Source organism: Sus scrofa, chromosome 15, assembly GCF_054392235.1.
Source record: "Sus scrofa isolate SSC_HxYL_T2T_F1_AM1 chromosome 15, Sscrofa_HxYL_maternal_Yorkshire_Landrace_v2.0, whole genome shotgun sequence".
In the NCBI taxonomy this organism is placed as follows: Eukaryota; Metazoa; Chordata; class Mammalia; order Artiodactyla; family Suidae; genus Sus; species Sus scrofa.
The window spans coordinates 82,378,231-82,399,935 of NC_139397.1; the positions used below are offsets into that span (position 1 = coordinate 82,378,231).

The following is a 21,705-nucleotide window of genomic DNA, read 5'->3' on the forward strand; positions in this document are numbered from 1 at the left end:
TGTGTGTGTGTGTGTGTCTTTTTGCTATTTCTTCGGCCGCTCCCGCGGCATATGGAGGTTCCCAGGCTAGGGGTCCAGTCGGAGCTGTAGCCACCGGCCTACACCAGAGCCACAGCAACGCAGGATCCGAGCCGCGTCTGCAACCTACACCACAGCTCACGGCAACGCTGGATCGTTAACCCACTGAGCAAGGGCAGGGACCGAACCCGCAACCTCATGGTTCCTAGTTGGATTCGTTAACCACTGCGCCACGACGGGAACTCCTCTCTGTTAATTATTAATTCTTTATTACCCAGTGTTAATAGAGCCTGAGTAATTGAAAGCAAAGTGTTTATCAAAAGTAAATAATAGAATGGCAAAAGCTAGTTTCGAAAAAGTTCCCCTTTCTATTTTATTGCAAAAGTGTTCTTTTACTTCATAGGAAACTACTTGCTTTATTACCTAGTAAAATATATTTTTGTTACTATTATGTAGCTCTGGTGCTATTAGGAGATAATTTTGACCTTCCTCCCTTCTTCCTTTCCTCCCTCCCTTCCTTCTTTTCTTTCTCCCTTTCCTTCCTTCCTTCCTTCCTTCCTTCCTTCCTCCCTTCCCTTCCCTTCCCTTCCCTTCCCTTCCCTCTCCTTCTCTCCTTTTCCTCCCTTTCTTCCCTCCTTTCTTACTTTCCCCATGCCCATGACACAGGGAAGTTCCTAGCCTAGGGGTCAAATCAGAGCTGCAGTTGCTGGCTTACATCACAGCCACGGCAACACCACGTTTGAGTCCCATCTGTGACCTACAGCAAAGCTTTTGGCAATGCCAGATCCTTAACCCCACTGAGCAAGGCCAGGTATTGAAAACATGTTCTCATGGACACTAGTTGAGTTCTTAACCTGCTAAGCCACAATGGGAACTCCCAATTTTAGTTTTTACAAAATTTTTTGACCAGGACTCCTGGGCCAGGGATCAGATCTAAGCTGCAGTTGCAACCTACACCACAGCTGAGACAACGCCAGATCCTTTATCCCACTGTGCTGGGCCAGGGATTAAACCCATATGCTAGCACTGTAGACACACCTCTGATCCTGTTGCACCCTAGCAGGAACTCCTTGATTTTACTTTAGTTTACAGCTAGTTCCACTATTTCCTTTCCACTTGCAGTTCTGGTTACTATATATATTTCCCAATTTCTATTTTAGTTTATTTTTGCTTTTTAGGGCAGCACCTGTAGCATATGGAAGTTCCCAGGCTAGGGGTTGAATCACAGCTACAGCTGCTGGCCTACCTCGTAGTCAAAGCAACATGGGATCTGAGCCATGTCTTTGACCTATACCATAGCTCCTGGCAATACTGGACCCTTAACCCACTGAGAGAGGCCAAGGATTGAGCCTGTGTCCTCATGGATGGTAGTCGAGTTCATTTCCACTGTGTCAAGTGGGAACTCCCCCAATTTCTATTTTATAGACTGAGATCTCACAATATTTTATAGCTCAGTCTTTTTATAAGCCTCTTCCTTGGGGGCTACGAAAATTGTAGCAATATAGGGAGATAGCTAGGTACTCTAAATAGGGAATGTAAGTTACAGGGGAATCTGGAGCAAATGTATGAATCTGTGTAGAGAACCCACATATTTTGATAATTATATCAGGATTCCCCCTAGAACTTATAAAAGTGGGGTGGAGAAAGGGATGAGAGCCAAATGGATGGCTGAGGGCTCTCATGTTTTAATTTGAGATGTTCTTGTATTTAATCTCCATGTTTAATCCTCACAACAATCTTATAAGGGTAGGGATAATTATTTCCATATTATAGGGTCCAGTCACGGAACTAATAAGAAGTGGAGCTAGAGTTGGAACACAGGTCTTTCTGATGCCAAAGCCTTTTCTCCATCAACAGCATGTCCTCAGGTAGATAATATCTATTATGTTGTCACTGGCTACTTGCTTCATAAGTTAAAGAACCTTCAGTAGTCTGGAGATTTTTATTGGAGAAATATAGGTGAAGAGAAGAGACTTACTGTAAAGTTTTTTAGGAAACCTAAAATGTTTGAGAGGATTTTCCTTTATTCTGACATGTAATACTTGGTCAGTGTTTTAAATATATTTAAGGAATGAGTAAATATTCATTTTATTCCTTATGATAATGTATATCTTGACATATTGATACAGAAAAAAGAAATAGTACAACTTTTTAAAGGTTTACATTTCTTACTCCTTTTAGTTTATAAACATTTCCCTTGCTATTCAGAAACTGATTAGTGCATTAAACTAATTGCCAAAATATGTGGTTTCATTAAAAAAATTACTTTGGGAAAAGAGGCTTCTATTATTAAGCTAATTTGAATGACCAGTCTTGTTATACCTTGACTTGTAATAATGAAAGAAGAGGTACAGGGAGCTGTTTTATTTGAATAATAGTCTTGCCAATTAGCCATCAAGTGCTTCCATCTGTGAAATTGTTGATCAGATGGGTTAGCTGGGATGTTTCCAGACTAGGGCATCATAAATGGCACTTGAAAACTGTCACTTTGATGATGAGGTTTCAAGTATTACACTGCTTGATGCTGTAGAACCTTTTTTTCCTTTTGCAGTACCATGTTTTTTTAGAACACACTGATCCCACTTATGAATTCTGTGGCATCAAGAGAACTTGGGAGACCTGCCACTGATGTAAAGTTCTGCTTAATCTGCTGCTCTGGCCTGTGCTGAGATTAAAACAGAGTATTAACAGCTTTTATGGCCTTCACAGTAATGTTGGTTAGTGATCTGACTGGCACAGGCGGTCAGTGCTCATTGCCCATGGGCCATGGAGCTGGCACAAATTCACAGGTTTCTTTGCACTTTCCCATTAGTATAAACTCGTTTTCAAATGTCTCACTCCCTTAAATAAATGTATAGTAGTCTAAGGCTAGGTAAATGTTGAGGTTTCTACATAGCAGTTGTATGAAGTGAATTTAATATCTGTCCTATGTATTTTTTTTTAAGGATTTGAGTTGCATATTGGTGATTATTACATTTAAAGATTTGTTTAACAATAACTTGGAAATATAGATTTCTGGAAATAATTGTCATATGTCCTTCACTATGCTGTATCTTCTTTGCTTGGTCTTATATTTCATAGGATGTTTTCTTTAGGAAGTTGACTTCCTTGAATGGTTGTGGGTATGATTAGCTATTGGAGTCTCTGAATGACATTCCTGTCTTTTAGGACCATATTATGCTTTTCTTCCCCCATAAAGCCAGATTCATGAAATTTGGACAGGCTTTTTGGTCACCGATCTGTGTGGGGACAAATTCATGCCCTTGTTATTTTGTGGATACCACCTTGGTCGTCTCTCTGCCCTGACACAGATCTCTGACCTGCCTAAACTCACTGTGGAAGGCAGTATGTTTGGGGCAATGATAAAAGGCCACACGCTGGAGCTAGACTAATTCTAAACAGTCGGTGAGCTCCATGGAAGAGGAAGAATATGAGTGTGCAGGAAAGTAGTTTGGGATCTTGTTCCTACTCATTTTCCTACAGGATAGACTTTCATATCTTAAAATCGTCCCCAGGTCCTTTAGCCTCCCTGAACTAACCAGCTATTTCTCAATGAGAAAAAAAAGTTGTCAATTCAAATGTTTTGTTATTTGTTATTTGGGAGGATCTGACCACTGTGCCTTTTTTGTTCTCAAAGGTTTTGTTGTTCCTTCACCCAGGCAAAAATGTCTAATAGATAGTGAATGACATTGATTAGACAACAGGTTTCTGTTTTACAGGTGAGGAAATTGAGGCATGTATCAATTTACTCTTTCAGTGTACTATTTCATTTGAAGAAATATGACATTGGGGAAAAAAAGTGACTTCAAAGCAAAACTGAAAAACTGTTGCTTTTAAGTGCTCCTCTGTAGAATATTAAATGGAGGTATGAGAGATGTTGACAGTGTGACCTGTGCCTTCCTATCCAAAAGAATAGAACTTTCCCCTATGCCTTTTGACATGGTTACTTTTTCATACTCTGTTCGCATTTTTCTTCTAATGTTTTTTTCTATCTCCTCAGCAGTAGCAACTCTAATCTTTTTCATGGTATCCAGAAGAGTGTGAATAGACAAATGGTTAATGAAGTTAGGGTAGTGATAAGGAGTATTTTTAGGAGGTTGTAGAGAGGTGATTTCTGTCCTCTAACCTCTAGCTGTTATGCTTTAGAACTCTGAGCCTTTTAATGCTTCTAAATAGTATAAATCAAGGAAGTTTTTTTTTTTTGAGAACAAAACAAGATATTTAAAAATAGGCAAATAGTTATTTTAAAATAGGTAATATATGACATACTGCAGAGGTCAGAGGCTAGCTGTGCATATATTCAGTGTGTCCCTGATGTTTCTGTTCCCTTTCCTAGAAACAACCACTGTTACCAGTATCTTGCTGTTCTTCCACAGCAGTTTTCTCTCAGTGCTGTCCAATAGAACATTCCTTGAGGGTAGAAATGTGGGACTGAAGAACTTTAAATAATTTAAGTAGCTGCCTGTGGCCAATGGCTATTGTATTAGTGCAGTCTATGTGCTTAATAGTATATTCTGGAGATTGTCCCATCACATAGCTGTACATATAAAGCTGCCTCATTTTCTTTAAATGATTGTTTGCTTTTCCATTTTATGGATGAACCATGGTTTATTTAACTAGTCCTCTGTCAATAATATGTTTAGGTTATTTCCTCTCTTAGTATTTTCAAAAGGATATTTTCTGCAGCCTTGGCAGCTTTAAATTTAGGCTTCACTGCTTGCTTATCTTGGACACATTCATTGACTTTAAGCCTCAGCTTCTTCATTTATACACTAGGTGCAGTAATGTTTACTTTGCAGGATTATGTGATTATTAGAAGTAATTAATGTAAAAGACTCAAGAATGGTGCTTGAAGCTCAAATTAGGTATAGTAGATAATAGCCTTACTGTTACTTATTATTTTAATACCGAGACCATAACAACCTAGAGGGTGGTGTTTAATGTTCACAATTGTGGCATAACATTCAGAACACTTTGCTTAAACCCATTTTAGGTCTGTAAGTATAGACAGTCTCACCTTTTATCACTTGACTTCCCTGAATTGTACATAGCCATCTGTAGATTACTTTTCATATGCTAATTTAGAACTTTTGTATATCAGCTGGCAAAATTGTACATTTCAAGCTCTTTCATGATGCCTTGCCCATTAGCCATTGGTTAAATTTAAGCAAGATCACTGTCTCAACATTGCTTGTGTTTGACTGTTTTATGGTATATTGGAATATTGGTGAAAAACAGGAAAGTGAAAATGCTGATACTATTTAGAAGCAGCCATAGGTCCTAAAATTATATGGATTATGGAAGCATATTATGAGTTTGGTCACAATTTTTTTCTTTAGTATTTTCAATGATATTGCTTATAAATAAAGCCTTTAGAATTATATTGAAAAAGCAAACTTTTTTGCAATGCGATTCCTTGACTACAGGTGATTTTTACATTCTTAGTGCAGTGGCAACTATTAATAAGCTCACTTCAGTTTTCCTTAACTTCAGTTTTCATAAATATTAAGGTCTTTGCACTGCCGTATGAGTGGTTTTCTTACTCAAAGTTATCTAAAGAACAATTATTTTTTAAAAAACACAGTAACTAAAATTTTCATGAGTATACAGATTAAGGACCAATTTCAAGCATGTTCCATGAAATGTGTGTGCTGTGAAGGAAATGTGCTGGTTTGTTGTTTATAATCTGTACCTAAACAGCATGTTTATGAGTGAAACTCAGTTAAAGGAAAAACAGAGTATTAGTCTTTTTCTTCTTTTTTTTTTTTTTTGGCTGTACCTGTAGCATGCATAAGTTTCTAGGCCAGGGATTGAACCCAAGCAACAGCTGTGACTGTGCCAAATGCTTAACCCACTAGGCCACCAGGGCACTCCATTATTGGCCTTTTTATATCTAAATTTATTTATTTATGTATGTATGTATGTATGTATGTATTTTTTAAGGCCTGCATGCCAGGTCCTTAACCCACTAAGCGGGGCCAGAGATCAAACCTGCATCCTCATGGATACTAGTCGGATTGTTACCACTGAGTCACAATGGGAACTCCCTTTATCGTCTTCCTCGTGTACTGACATTATAGGAATTACCCAGTGCAAATAGTTACTCTTTGTTCATGGTGATGGTCTCAGAGCTGCCTCTTCAGGTGACTTTGAGCAGTAAGTAATAATATTTTTTAGTGTGTAAATAGTAAAGTATTCTTGTAAGAATTGATATTATGTATTGTATCAAAGAGATTGGACTGTGGTTCAGGAGATTTGGTTCTCAATGTGACTCTTGACAAGTAAATTGCACATTTATTTAAATTATCTATTTTTTATTTTTTATTACTCAATGAATTTATTACATTTATAGTTGTAAAATTATCTATTTTTCTATCTATATCTGTTCTTATCTGTATGTTCAATAAAAATGTGATTATACCTCTCTGACTACTTCATTGTTTTAAGGATCAGTAAAAAACAATGAGAAGATGTAAAAATGTTTTGTCAAATCATATAGCACTCAACAAGCACTTTAAAATTTTGCTTGTCTACAAGTACATAATGGTGTGATGATTTGTCAAGGCCTGATGAAGCATCCCTGAACTAGATTTGTCTTCTTAGACCATAATTTCTTTTAGAACCATCTTTGGAACTACAAATTATGAGATAAGGTTTAGAAACTACAGTGTGTGTGTGTGTGTGTGTGCGTGCGTGTGTGTGCGCGCGTGTGTGTAAGTAAACACAGGTGCCATAATGCAGTTACATTGTAGGTAGAATTCAGATGATTTTTTTTTTAAACATAGGGAAACTGTTCGTAAAAAGTTTTAATTGACCATATCTGAATCAATGCTGGTTTTTTTTTTTTTTTACCATGATGCCTGAATTTGCTGAGCTGCTATAACAAATCATATTGCCTACCCTGTTTGTAAACCTTTTTTCAATTTTATGCTTACAAAAGAGTTTTATTTTGTAGTCACTGTATTTGAGAATGCTCACAAAAAAGAGCATTAAAAAGCTTTCTTTAAATAGGAATATTAGTCTTTTATTTTTGTTTTGTTTTTAATAGCTTTATTGAGATATGATTGGCATACAATAAACTATACATATTTAAAGTATATAATTTTGGTTAAGTTTTGACAGGTATGCATACATTTGTGAAACCATCACTACAATCATGATGGTGAACATCCCCTCACTCCCAAATTTATTTATGCTGCTTCATGATCCTTCTCCTTTCACTCTTCCCCATACATTACTTTTCATTTTCTAGAATGTTAAATAAATGGATTAAATAGTACATATTCTTTTTTGCCTGGCTTTCATTACCATAAGTATTTTGAGTTTCTTCTCTGAATTGTTTATCAGTAGCTCATTCTCGTTTATTACTGGATGGTATTTCATTGGATGGATATACCACATTTTGTCAATCCATTCATCTGTTCATAAATATTTTGGTGTTTTCTGGCTTTGAACTATTACAAATACTGCTGCTATGAACACTGTATACATGTTTCATTTCTCTTGGGTAAGTACCTAGGAGTGGAATGGCTGAATTTTATGGTAGGTGTGTGTTTAATTTATTAAAAAACTGGGAGTTCCCATCGTGGCACAGAGGAAACGAATCCGACTAGGAACCATGAGGTTGTGGGTTCGATCACTGGCTTCGCTCAGTGGGTTAAGGATCTGGCATTGCCATGAGCTGTGGCGTAGGTCGCAGACGCAGCTTGGATCTGGCGTTGCTGTGGCTGTGGCATAGGCTGGCAGCTGCAGCTCTGATTAGACCCCTAGCCTGGGAGCCTCCATATGCCATGGGTGCGGCCCTCAAAAAACAAAACAAAACAAAAAAAAAAAACCTGCCAAACTTTTCCAAAGTAGTTTTTACTGTTTTACATTCCCACCAAGAGTGTGAGAGTTATAGTTCCTTTCTAACATCCTTGCTAATGCTTGGTACTTATCAGATATGGTTAATCTTTTTAATTTTAGCCATTCTAATAGGTAATATCTGATTATAGTTTTAGTTTGCATTTTTTTAATGACTAATGATCTTGAGCATCTTTTGATGTGCTTATTTACCATTTATATATCTTTTCAGTGAGGTCCTTATTCAGGTCTGTTGCCCAGTTTTTTCTAGGTGGTTTTACTAATGAGTTTCATGAATTCTTTATATATTCTATATATAAATCCTTTATCAAATGTGTGATTTGCAGATATTGTCTCCCTGTCTATGGCTTATTTCTTTTTACTTTGTTAATGTTTTTCAAAGGGCAGAATTCTTAATTTTGAAGTCTAATTGATAAAGATTTTTTGTTACAAATTACACTTTGGTGTGATATCTAAGAGACTCAATGCCACTCCAAGGTCACAAAGATACTTATAGAAGTTTTATAAAGTTTTACATTAGTTTTGTGATCTATTTTGAAATTTTTTCTGTGTGATGAAAAGTATGAATCATGTTCAGTTTTTAAAGCATTGTTTGCATGTGAATATCCAGTTGTTGTAGTACTACCTGTTGATTATTTTTTTCTCTTTGCATTTGTACCTTTGTTGGAAAACAGTCGTCCCTATATGTATGGCTCTGTTTATGGAATCTCTATTCTATTCCTTTATCTATTTGTTTATCTTTTAAGCCAGTACTTCACTGTCTTGAATATGGTAGCTCTATAACATGTGTTGAAAATCAGATTGTGTAATTTCTCAGGTTGTGTTATGTTGTTTTTTGGTCTCTGCCTTTGGCATGTGCAAGTTCGCAGGCCAGGGATTGAACTACCGCAGCAGCGACCCAAGGTGCTGCAGTGACAACACCAGATCCTTAACTTGATGTGCCACAAGAGAACTCCTCCATTTTTTTTTAACAGTATTTTTAGCCATTCTTGTATGTTCATATGTATTTTAAAATTAAGTGTGTAAATTTCAATAAAAATGTATTGTTTTGACTAATGGTGTATCAGATTTACACACTGACATCTTAATCATATTGAGTCTTTCAACCCATGAACACAGTGTGTATCTCCATTTTTTAGATCTTTAATTTTTCTCAGTTTTAATGCCCAGTGTATAGAGTTTTTACATCCTGTCGTATTTATGCCCAAGTATTTCATATTTTTGATGCTATCATAACCAGTATTTTTATTTCATTGCTTTTGTTGTCTGAAAAAAGACAGTTTTACTTTTTCCTTTCCAATCTCTGTGCCTTTTATTTCTTGCCTTACTGAACCGACTGTATATGTCAGTAAAATGTTGAGTAGAGGTGGTTCAAGTGGACATTCCTGTCTTGTTCCTGATCGTAGGGGGAAAAGCATTTATTCTTATACCAGTAAGTATGATATTAGCTGTAAGTTTTTTAACAGATGTTCTTCCTCAGGTTACAGAAGTTCCTTACTATTTCTACTTTGTTCAGAGTGTTTGTCAGGAATGGATATTGGATTTTATCAAATTCTTTTTCTGCATCTTTGGAGGTGATCATATTGATCTTTTATCATTATAATGACCTTCTTTAGCCCTTGTAATATTCTTTGCTCTCAAATTGTTTGATATTAACATATGCATTCCAGCTTTTGTGTGTGTATGTATTTTTAAACTTTATTTTATTGAAGTATAGTTGATTTACAGTGTTTTGTTAATTTCTGCTGCACAATAAAGTGATTCAGCCATACATACACACATATCCATTCTCATGTAGGTTATCATAGCACATTGAGTAGGTTTCCCTGTACTATACAATAGGTCCCTGTTGACCATCTATTCAATATACAGTAGTGTGCATTTGCCAACCCCAAACCCCAGTCCATCCCTCCCCAACTCCAGCTTTCTTTTGATTACTGTTAAATCTGAATCCTCATAGATATTAGTCAGATTTTTAACCTGCTGAGCCACATTGGGAACTCCCCTGGCTGTATTTATTCTTATAAAATATTCATGATATTTGTTATGGGATGCAGTTAAATTGCTTGTTAAATTACTTGGAACCCATTTGATTCTTTCTTATTTTGCTTTAACATTTGTTAGGTGAGACTGGAGCAATGCTTAGTCAAGAGCTCATTATTTTCCACTGTTGAGGCAAGACCCTTTTATCTAATCAATGCTTTGTGCATTTTGAAGTTTTTCATTCTGGCTGCTGGTAATAAGCACTATTTCCAGTGCTATGTGTGAGGTAGGTACTCGTCCCTCTAATCCTTTTGTATAGTCCTTTCCACAGCCTCAGGTAGTTTGCTCATACACATGTACTGATTAGTACTCAGATGAAAACTCAAAGGAGGATCCTCAGAAGGTCCCAAGGGTTTTCTCTCTTTGCAGCTATTTTCTCTCTGATACTCTGTCCCAATAACTCTGTACTTTGCTCTCCTAGTAATTGCTTTTTAGCTCTTTAATTCAGAGAGTTCAGTAGACTGCTTGGTTTCTTTCCCTGCTGCCCTGCAGCATGGAAACTGTCTCAAGGCAGTAAGCTAGGCAAGCAGTAGTGTTCAATTTCTTTGTTTCCCACTTCTCAGACATTACTGGTTCAACAGTGCCTTACCAGCTGCGGTTTTATATACTTTTATCTGTTTTTAGTTTCAAGTGGGAATGTAAACTTAGTCTCTGTTATTCTCATCTTGGACATAGGCAGATATCTCTCTCTCTCTCTCTTTTTTTTTTTTTTTTTTGTCTTTTTGCCGTTTCTTGGGCTACTCCCGCAGCATATGGAAGTTCCCGGGCTAGGGGTCCAATCGGAGCTGTGGGCACCAGCCTATGCCAAAGCCACAGCAACACGGGATCTGAGCCGAGTCTGAGATCTACACAACAGCTCACAGAAACGCCGGATCCTTAACCCACTGAGCAAGGCCAGGGATCGAACCCGCAACCTCATGGTTCCTAGTTGGATTCATTAACCACTGCACCAGGATGGGAACTCCGCAGATATCTCTTTTATTTCCTTTTTAATAGGATTTGTGTTGTACTATCTATTCTAGATGGAATTCTCTTTTCTACTGGAACTTTAGAGAGAACTGTATTAAAATTGTACTTAGATTTCAAGAAAATATGCTGAAGTGGAAGTTAATTGAAGCCAAATTAATAGAAAATCCTATTCTTTCTTAGCATTCAGAGGTAATAAATAGACAAGATAGTTGAGATCTGTATTGTTTTATGGACACATAAAATTGAATGTGTAGGGCAGGATTTCTTTCTTTGGTGGGGGGTAGGATGAGGCACCCTTGCTATGTGCAAAACTTCCCAGGCCAAGGAGTGAACCTGTGCCACAGCTACAACCCAAGCCAGAGCAGTGACAGTGCATAATCCTTAACCCACTGAGCCACTGGGGAATTCCAAGGGAGGATTTTTTTCTTTTATTTTTTTTTGGTGCACCATTGGCTATGGAGTTCCATGGCCAGAGATCAGATCTGAGCCGCAGTTGCAATCTAAGCCACAGCTGTGGCAACACCAGATCCTTAACCTACTGTGCTGGCCTAGGGATTGAACCTGTGTCCCAGCTCTCCCAATATGCCACTGATCCCATTGTGCCACAGTGGGAACCCCCAAGGGCAAGATTTCTTAAACAAGGTAGATAGCACAAATACTAGAGGGACAGATTGATAAATTTACATTGAAATTTTAAATTTTGTTTTCCTTTTAAAAAAATCCATTGTGGGAGTTCCTATCATGGCTCAGTGGTTAACGAATCTGACTAGGAACCCTTAGGTTGTGGGTTCGATCCCTGGCCTTGCTCAGTGGGTTAAGGATCCGACGTTGCCATGAGCTGTGGTGTAGGTCGCAGACCCGGCTTGGATCTGGTGTTGCTGTGGCTCTGGTGTAGGCCGGCAGCTACAGCTCCGGTTAGACCCCTCACTGGGAACCTCCATGTGCCGCTGGAGCGGCTCCAGAAAAGACAAAAAATAAAAATAAAAAATAAAACAACCGCTATAAAATAAATAGTTAATATTTGCAGAGCATTTACATGTGCCAAGCACTGTTTGAAGAACCTAAAATATATTAATTTATGTAATCTTTTCAAAAACTTTATGAAATTGGATTATTAACATCCTCATTTTTTTTTTTTTTCAAATAAAACCAAGGCATGAAGAAATGTAAAAAGCAAAGTAGTGAGCCCCAGATTGGGGAAGATGTATCTCAGACATATTATAGACAAAGCACTAGTCATCAATATATATATTTAGCTTCTACAAATCAGTGAGAAAAAGACATTCATTTTTAAATGGGTGAAAGATGGGAACATTAGAAGAAGAAATATAAATGGTTTATAAAGCTGTATAAACTAGTGGTAGTGTACAACAACCACCTTGTACGTTTTGGTAAAATCTAGTAATGATAAAGATTTTCTTACCTTACATCTTAGGAGATCTTTTCCTAATTATATTCCCTAGGGAAGGTCTCCCACATGGATACAGCAACATTTGTAACAGCATTGTTTATAATGCATTGGTACTCCTTTTTTAAAGGGCTGGATGGTAAATATTTTAGACTCATGGACCAAATGGCCTCTGTTGCAATCACTCAATTTCACTCTGCCATTGTAGTGTTAAAGCAGCCATACATAATACAGAATGAATGGGCCTGGCCCTGTTCCAATAAAACTTCATTTTCAAAAACAGTCAGCTGGCTCTCCCACAGGCCCTAGTTTGCTGATCTCTAGTTTATAATATCAAAAAAATGAAAACAACCTAATCGTCCATTAGTAGGAGAATGTGTACATAACTTTGCTTCACAGTGGACTTTTGTAAAGTCGATGATCGTCACGTCAGCATGATTAATCCATTAACGTACTGGAGGAAAAAAGCCAGTGTAGAAATAATACATTCTAAGTTTTTATACACAATTTAAAAACATGCAAGTACTATAAAGTTATATATTACCTATAAAGAAATGCATGATATCACCAAAATTGGAATAGTAGCTACAACTGGGGGTATGGAGAGGAAGGATGCAGTCAGGCAGGGAGGATGACATAGAAGCTAAAGCCCAGTTGTTTGGTGAAGTTTTATTTCATAAGCTGTTTAGTGAGTGTATTGTATTATTTATTAGCTCTTTTAGTGTCTTTTAAATATTTTGTAATAAGTTTCAATGTTTAAAAGAAACTAACAGTGGTTAGAAAAATTAATTTTGACTCTGTGAATAGATGTTACTTTGCTTTCTTTTCTTCTCAGTTGCTCACATACTTGCCTTATTGGCCTCTCTCACACCCAGGAAGGCAGCTTTCTCTTAGGCCTGAGACAAATCAGTTCCCTAAATAATAACCCTCGTGTCCAGTCTGCTGCCTAAGTGGTTTACTTATCTCAGTCTCTTATTCCCTTTCTGAATATGCCTCAAGCATATTAGTTTCCTTTTCTCTAACCTCTCATTTATTCTTTTGTCTTTTTGCTATTTCTTGGGCCGCTCCTGCAGCATATGGAGGTTCCCAGGCTAGGGGTTGAATCGGAGCGGCAGCCACCGGCCTACGCCAGAGCCACAGCAACGCGGGATCCGAGCCGCGTCTGCGACTTACACCACAGCTCACGGCAACGCTGGATCGTTAACCCACTGAGCAAGGGCAGGGACCGAACCTGCAACCTCATGGTTCCTAGTCGGATTCATAAACCACTGCGCCACGACGGGAACTCTGTCATTTATTCTTTTTTTTGGATATGCTTATCCTTCTGGGAGAATGGATCTAAAATTCTTAATGGAGACAACAGGAGCATAGGATTGCCTTTGGCATTTTCACGTATGCTTGGCTCACAGAGGTATCAGAATGCCTTGCTTGGCATGTTTGTGCATGAGATAGTGATCAAAAATAAAAGCTGAAACTGCATTTATTTATAAAGAGATCGAAGAGTTATTTATCGAACATCTGTTTTTGTATGTATTGGATAATCTTTCTCTAGTGTGGGATCCTTTCAATTATGTTAGTGTCCTTTTCTATTAAGATATACCATCAGGAAGCAATAGTAGTATGTGGAGCTCTGACCCAGATGCCCCATGAAATTATAAAGAAGTGAATGCCAAGCCCGTACGCAGTATTTTACTTACTGGGGACTTCATATCATGAAGAGAATAATGTGTAGCAGAGAAAATCTAGTGCAGCTGGAGAGCGCTGCTCAGGGTATGCACAGCCAGTTCCCTGTCTGCTAGACTAGGGGCAGAGACCACCATGGCCATAGGTACGTGCTCTGAACTATGACTGTTTTCTTAGCCTGAAGTAAAAGACATTTTGCAGGTAATGAATGATTTTTTTTTTAGCATTTAGAGAGAGAAGGTATTTCAAAGTAGATGCTGATTTCTAACAAGAATAAAATATGATTTGTATATCATTAAGATGTAAATTTCCTTTGTGCTTTTTTTTAATATGAAGGAACTAAGTGACCATTTGGCAAGTGCACATTAGTCTTAAAATTATTACTTATAAAGACAAGGGAGTTCCCGTTGTAGTGCAGCAGAAATGAATCCGACTAGTATCCATGAGGATGTGGGTTCAATCCCTGGCTTTGCTCAGTGGGTCAGGGATCCAGCATTCCCGAGAGCTGTGGTGTAGGTTGTAGGTCGCAGCCTTGGCTTGGATCCCAAGTTGCTGTGGCTGTAGTGTAGGCCGCAGTTGTAGCTCTGATTTGACCCCTAGCCTGGGAACCTCCGTATGCCACAGGTGCAACCCCAAAAAGCAAAAAAAAAAAAAAAGAAGAAGAAGAAGAAGACAAAGAAGTAACAGGTTTTGAAAAGGCTATTGGTATGTGTAGTAATATAAAATTGCCTCTAGCTTAAGCTAGGCAGAACAAATAAAACGAGAACGAGACTTAGAATATGGACTTAGAATAGAAGGTACTTGTTATTTGGGAATAGCGTTGCCATATTTAGCAAATAAAAACACTAGATGCCCAGTTAAATTTGAATTTCAGATAAACAATGAATATTTTAAAAATATAAGTTTGTCCCCAGAATTGCATGGGATATACATGTTAAAAAAATATTCATTTATCTGAAATTCAAATTTAACTGAGTATCATTTATTTTCATCTTGCAACCCTACTTGGGGATGAAGAACTTCAGTGGTTTATACTGAGAAGGAAGAAATCTAGTCCTACTGAGATTAGATGTTGGTATGTTTAATTTTCGGTGAATAACTGATTGCTGTAATGGTTTTTGGTAGTCTTACATTGTTACTCTTAGGACAGGGTGTAATCCTCCATTTAAACAGACTAGATATAATGTTATTATAGCTGTATTGGCTTAAATCTGAACTTTGTAATGTCAGGTCTTGATTAAACAAGGTAATAGGAAGGAAAGGAATCTCAGTCCATTTCCACTAAGAGTTAAAAATAAGTTTCCACTAAGAATTAAAAATAAAGTAAGTTAAAGTTAGATAGAAATGGATTTCTTGACCATGTAATGTTTATAATTATCACCAGAATGCTATAATGTGGGTTAAAGTAAGATGCAGTCAGATTCTGGAGATTTGGAATATGGTCTGAAGTTATTTCCTATCTCGATTAATGATATTGACATTTGCCCAGCTGCCCCAGCAAAACATGCAACCATTTTATTCTTCTCCATTTCCTGCAATTATTAGTACCCAAGTATTATACTGTAGAGTCTGTTTCCAGAAAGTTTCTCAGGTTTATTTCTTCTTTCCTGTCATTTCCTCTGCTTAATTCAGGCCTTCACCATAATCTTTATCTGTACCCCCGTTGTCACCAGTGTCTCATAGTAAATCTTCCTGCCACCACAAATGCCAGAGTTCTTTTTAATATTTGGAACTGATTTTTTTTATTCATTTGTTTAATCATCCTTCATAAGGCTTCAATCATCTTCACTGTAGAATACAAATTATAGTCCTGAGGCCAGAGTGTAGTGATTCTTGAGGGAATAGTGAACAGAGTACCATCTCCTAAAAGAACACAATCAGCATGAACTGGCAGCTTTCTACAAAGGTATCTGGAGTGGTTTACTATTATTATTGGTGAGAGTGGGTCTTATCACTTAGGTATACTAGGGCAGAAAGAAGATTGAGGACCAGTATGTGAACCAGTCGTGAAATGGTCCTTTTGGATCACAGGGGTCACAGGCCCTTCGATGAGTTGGTCTCCTGTCTAGATATTTTGTTTTTCATGGTTTGCCTCTTTCTAGCTTCATCTCCTACTCCAACCATCTCATATCCTAAACTAGCCATATTATATACTATTTTGTAATTCCTCAAGGGTCCCAGAGCATTCTGCTTATTCACTCATGACTTTGTTCAGGGAGTTCTTGCTAAATGAATACCATTTGCCTCCATTGTTTTGCTGATGAATTACTACTTACTCTCCTTGCACACTGCTTAATCACTCCCCTTCCCCCAGAAGTTTTCTGTGGTGTGTCAGTCAAGAAGACTGTGTTTCGCTTTTGCAACAACCCTGAAACCTCAATGGCTTAAAAACCAAAGCTTTCTTTTTTGCTTATGCTGGATCAGCTGGGTACTCTTCTGTGGTGTCATCCTTACTCTGGGTAAGCTGACAGAACATCATCGTTGAGCACTGGCTTGTAAAAAGCTTTTGGCTGGAAACGACAAATCACCTCTCCTTATATTTCATGGACTAAAGCAAGTCACATGTTCACATCTAAATTCAAGAAATCAAGGAAATGCAGTCTTTTTTATGTGCCAGAAAGAAGGGCTTTAAATATTTGGTGGATATCAGTACACATGATATCTCCAAACCTGACTAATCTCTCTTTATTTCATATTTCTATAACACTGTAAAACCTCTGTTTCACCTAGGTTGAAATTATAATAAAACCCCATGGTAATATTGAATGTGATATGTTTGGCAATTGGCTCTAGACTTCTAAAATTCCTAGCCAGGTAGCTGGGCAAACTCACTGTAGTCATTTCATTAACCTTGCAATAATGAAATCTTCACTTTCTGAATTTACATCAGTGGTCTCAACCTTGGCTGTACTTTAGAATCACTCACCCCAGAGCAATTTAAATCAGAATCTCAGAGGGTGGGCCTAGGCATCAGAATTTTTTAAGCTTGCCAGATGATTTTCAGGAATAAACAAGGTTAAGAACCACTGGCTTCCATGTTCATTGCTTGTTTGCTTAGGGGGCAGGGGAGGGCGGAGCTCTTTGGAAGTAAGTCTTTGTTTTTATTATATTCTCAAGGCTTATTCTCTTTTTTTGGTACCAAAGCTGCATTACAGTTATATATTCATTTTTATGTTTATCTATATAATTATCTGTCTCCTACATACACTTTGAGGACGAGCACCCACGTAATTGGTTTTTCATATACCTAGTACATGTCATAGTGTGTAGCACACAGAGCTTTCCCAGGTCCTTTTTTTTTCTTTTTCTCTCCTAGCCATGCCTGCATGTTTTTGTTTTTGTTTTTGTTTTTTTGGATTCCCTCTCCTCTATATGGTGCTTTTTTTTATATTTTGTTCCTTGGCTTTATTCTTCTTTCACAGGCGAGATAAGTAACATACTTGAAAAATACAAAGCAAGATACACCCAAACAGGCAAGGTTATTAGTATTCTGTGTTAATACCTTCAGGGCCTGGCTTTTATGGCTGCTTAGTGGCTCTAACAGCTGATCACAGTAGCATCCATTTAACCTTCAGCACCTCTGATCTGTGATCCAGCTAATCCCAGCCTTGAACTCTGTCTTCTCTTCCAGTGGTACCCATTGCTTAGATGTCAGATATAATATTTGTTGAAAAAATATTTTATTCTGACAGCTGCATATTAAAGAGAAGTAGCTCTTGGTCTCAAAACTGAGTCAGATGTAATATTTGTACAAATTCTATAAACCAAAGAGGAACTACATATAAGAGAGCATTTTGCATGGAAAGTATCTTCTCTGTTGTCCTAGAACTGTGTATTTATTTTAATTAAGCATGTCAGAGAACTCCACACTGTTTGATTTATATTCTGAAGTGCTGAGAATATACTCAAGTACCCATTGAAATAACCATTGAAATGGAAGCAGTATTAACTCCTGTTTGGCTTCTTAAGAATCCATGCTTCAGGAGTTCCCTTCGTGGCTCAGCAGTTAATGAATCCGACTAGGCACCATGAGGTTTCAGTTTGATTCCTGGCCTTGCTCAGTGGGTTAAGGATCCGGCATTGCCATGAACTGTGGTGTAGCTTGCAGATGTGGCTCGAATCTGGCATTGCTGTGGCTCTGCTGTAGGCCAGTGGCTACAGCTCCGATTAGACCCCTAGCCTGAGAACCTCCATATGCCACAGGAGAGGCCCTAGAAAAGGCACAAAAAAAAAAAAAGAAAAAAAAAAAGAATCCATGCCTCAGTTAGCACACTGTTTTTTAAAAAGCTTCGAACATACAGGATGATTGCTACTTCATGTCTCTTGTGCCTTTAAATGTGTCATTTTCTTTTCCTGGGATGCCTTTCTTTGCTACTGTCCTCTCTCTCTCTCTGCCTTGAAAAGTTCTACATATTTTTCAATTCTTAGCATAAGGGACAATTATATCAAATACATTACTCTGACTTCTGTGCCTCCTGTACATGATTTTATGGTGTTTTTATGGTTTTTCTTGTCTCTCTCCCTTCTAGTTTGTAAACATTTTAAGGTCAGGAGCCTGTGAACCTTTGTATAGCTAGTACCTGGCAAGTGGCCTCTTGAAGTCTGTGGTTACTGAGTTAATAAAAACATGCATTCCATGTATGTGTGTGTGTGTAACATTTCATATATGACATTGCATACTGTAATTTAGAAGATGAGCTTAATGAATTATGAATGCTTCCCAAAATAACCAGTTCATTTGTGACTGACTGTATTTTACATATTTTGTAATTTAAATAAACAAATAGTACAGTGTAAAAGGAAAAAGGGAGGTCCTATAGAAACTTAAAAGTCAAAGCCAGTTGTAGCGTTTATTGTAGAACAGTTCTGATACCTTAAGGTTCTGTTGTATAACTTTCAAGATTCTGCTTGATTCTAGGACTCTGTTTCCAACTATAAAAGTTAGGGAGTTTTTGGATTTCCCGTTGTGACACAGCAGAAACGAATCCGACTAGAATCCATGAGGATGGTGGTTCAGTCCCTGCTCAGTAGGTTAAGGATCCAGCATTGACGTGAGCTGTGGTGTAGATCGCAGATGGGGCTCGGATCCCATGTTGCTGTGGCTGTGGTGTAGGCCGGCAGCTGTAGCTCCGATTCAACCCCTAGCCTGGTAACTTCCATATGCTGCTAGTGCGGCCCTAAAATGCAAGAGAAAAAAAAAAAAATGCTTAGCACGTTTTAGCCACTACTAAACAATTATAGTATTCTTATACTTTGAAATCTGACTAGTTGATCCTCTGTGAATGTTGTTTCTTTATAACAGTGGTAGTTAAGCATTGTACTTGCTCCTTCCTCATAGCTGTGGGGCAGAATGAAAGTCACCCAAAGTGCGAGATGTCAGTCCCTGTTCTCATAAGACAGGTTTTGTAAATGTCTAAAGTGGTTGGTGCTTATGGCATATTTTACACACACACAAACACACATTTTTAAGTAGGTGAAAATTGTTTCAAAGTAAATATCAAGGATGGTCTTAACGAGAAAGAAATGTCACAGTTGGGCTTAGCTCACTAGGCCACCAGCCTCTGTATTACTTTGATCACATGTCTTTATAAGTAAGTAATGGTGTCACCTACCGTTCTCCCCCACTATTACTTTGCTTCACCCCACTGCCTCTTCCCCATGAAATTTTTATATTCTCAAAATATTGGCTCCAGGGTAGCCTCTTAGGTTTGCTGTATGGAGGAGCTCAGTAGGCCTAGGGAGAAAAAAGTCACTTTCCAGAGAGGCAGGAACTGAGTTTGTCAAAAATATCAGAGGACTTAAAAGAAGGAGATGAGTGAAAGAAAGAGGGAAGGAGTATAGCACGTATAATTTCCACTTTTTGACATCCTTAAACCATTATATTGCCCATTATTATCGAAGCCCTTACTGATCAAATTTTTAATATGCATATTGTTGGTTATAGTTACTTGAAAGCCCATCTATATTATAACAGTGGAAGAAATTATGTCTCAATGCTGGTAATTTTTTATTGATTTTATCACAAGGCATAGTTTTAGGCATTATACATTTTCTGATGTTTTTACTCTGATAATGTTTTTATTAAAAAAATTTTTATTAAAAATATTTTCAAGATTACTCAAAGATGAAAGATGTGTGTTAATTTTTTAATTGTAATATTTAGAATATATAATTGAGTTTTAAATGTCTATAGTGCTTATGTATGGGAATATTAGTATTGTAAATATGGCATTTCAAAAGCAGTGCATCATTATTTTAACATTTCTATTCTTTCCCTCTTTTTGTCTTTTTTTTTTTTTTTTAAGAATTAATGTGCCATCTGGAAACCTCTGAGATCATGCCATAAAAGGAATTTTGGCTTTTTGGCAACCAGTCATCAGGATATGCTGTGACTGTGCACCTTATCAGAATAATGAAACTTAATTAGAAAGGTGTTTAACTCATATATGTTTCAAAACATTTTCATAATGGGGATTCTTGTATGGACATTGTGGAAATAAAAAAATTAATATTCTTCTATCCCAAGGTTAAGGTGATTAAGTTATCATCATGAGATAGTCCTTGCATTCTTAAATAGAAATGTAAATAAAAACCCTATGTGACTAAATGGTTCTGGGCTATTTTTAAATGCTGTATCCTGTATCTTTTTTCAGTGTTAAAATAAGCAAATACAGTTAGTTTATATGTTTTTCAGAGGGGAGAGTTGCAATATTACAATGCAATTAACTTGCTCTGTTCTCTTCTGAATAATATAGTCATTGGAACTGTCAGCCAAAGAATCTTTTTTTTTTTTTTTTTGGAACATTTTTTTTTTAACTCTAAAAAGTAACAAGTTTTTAAAATTAATTGAGAGAAAACAGCTGAAAGCATGCATTGAAAGGGTTAAGTCGACATGAAAGAATTCATTTCCACTTTAATGACCTAGCCTTGCTGGGTTAGGACGATGGGGAACATGCTTCTGACTTGTACTCCTATTGCCAATTAACACCTCCTATAACAGGTTGCCTCAGCTAGTCATTGAAGCTCAGGCAGTAGAAATAGTTTACATGCAGCTTGTTTTTCACACTAGTTGTTTAATACTCACAAAATTAAAGTATTAAAAGGTTGTTTCTTACCTTGCTGGGTAAGAGATAAACAATACAGTGGTAGTTATTTGTATATGTTTGAATTTGCTTATTTTCTGTTTTTTTTTTTTTTAAGGGGTTATTAATTGGGGAAACTGAAGGTGATAGTTTCGTCAAATTTTTAGATTTTTTTGACAGAATTTGTCAATGGTTATATTGCATACCATAAATTAAAAAATATGTACTGTCAGTGATTCAGTATGTTACATGTTTAGGTTTTATTTTGTTGTCAAAAATGTCACCTTCATTTGTTAATAAAGTTTGTTTTCTCTTTTTTAAAAAAATATTTTAACAAACCTATAAAAATAATTCTGTAATGCAGGACCAAATATACACCTTAAAACAGCTGTTACAAAAATAAATAAGTCCATGTAATATTTTAATTCTAGAAAAACTTTTTTATGAATTTTGAAATAGCTTGTTTCCCAAGATAACTTCAGATATTTTTGGAGTATTGTAGTTCAGTTATACTACTTATTTTACATTTCTTTTAAGTGACACTTGGTTCATGTTTAATCAGCAGGTATTTTAATAACATTATAAAATTGGCTAAATAATTGATACCAGTTCACACTAAGAAGAAGGTGGAGTAATATA

At 37.0% G+C, this 21,705-nt stretch overlaps 1 protein-coding gene and 1 long non-coding RNA gene across 4 annotated transcripts in view; both read left to right on the top strand.

The window, feature by feature from the left end:
- The window catches only part of PSMD14 (proteasome 26S subunit, non-ATPase 14), a 109,963-nt gene that overhangs the window by 20,677 nt on the left and 67,581 nt on the right, over window positions 1-21,705 (top strand). The gene's annotated exons all lie outside the window — the stretch shown is intronic.
- On the top strand, window positions 10,006-20,591 carry LOC146395947 (uncharacterized). The gene is made up of 2 exons (XR_014830509.1): window positions 10,006-10,150; window positions 20,290-20,591. It is a non-coding gene; the product is annotated as an uncharacterized LOC146395947 (long non-coding RNA).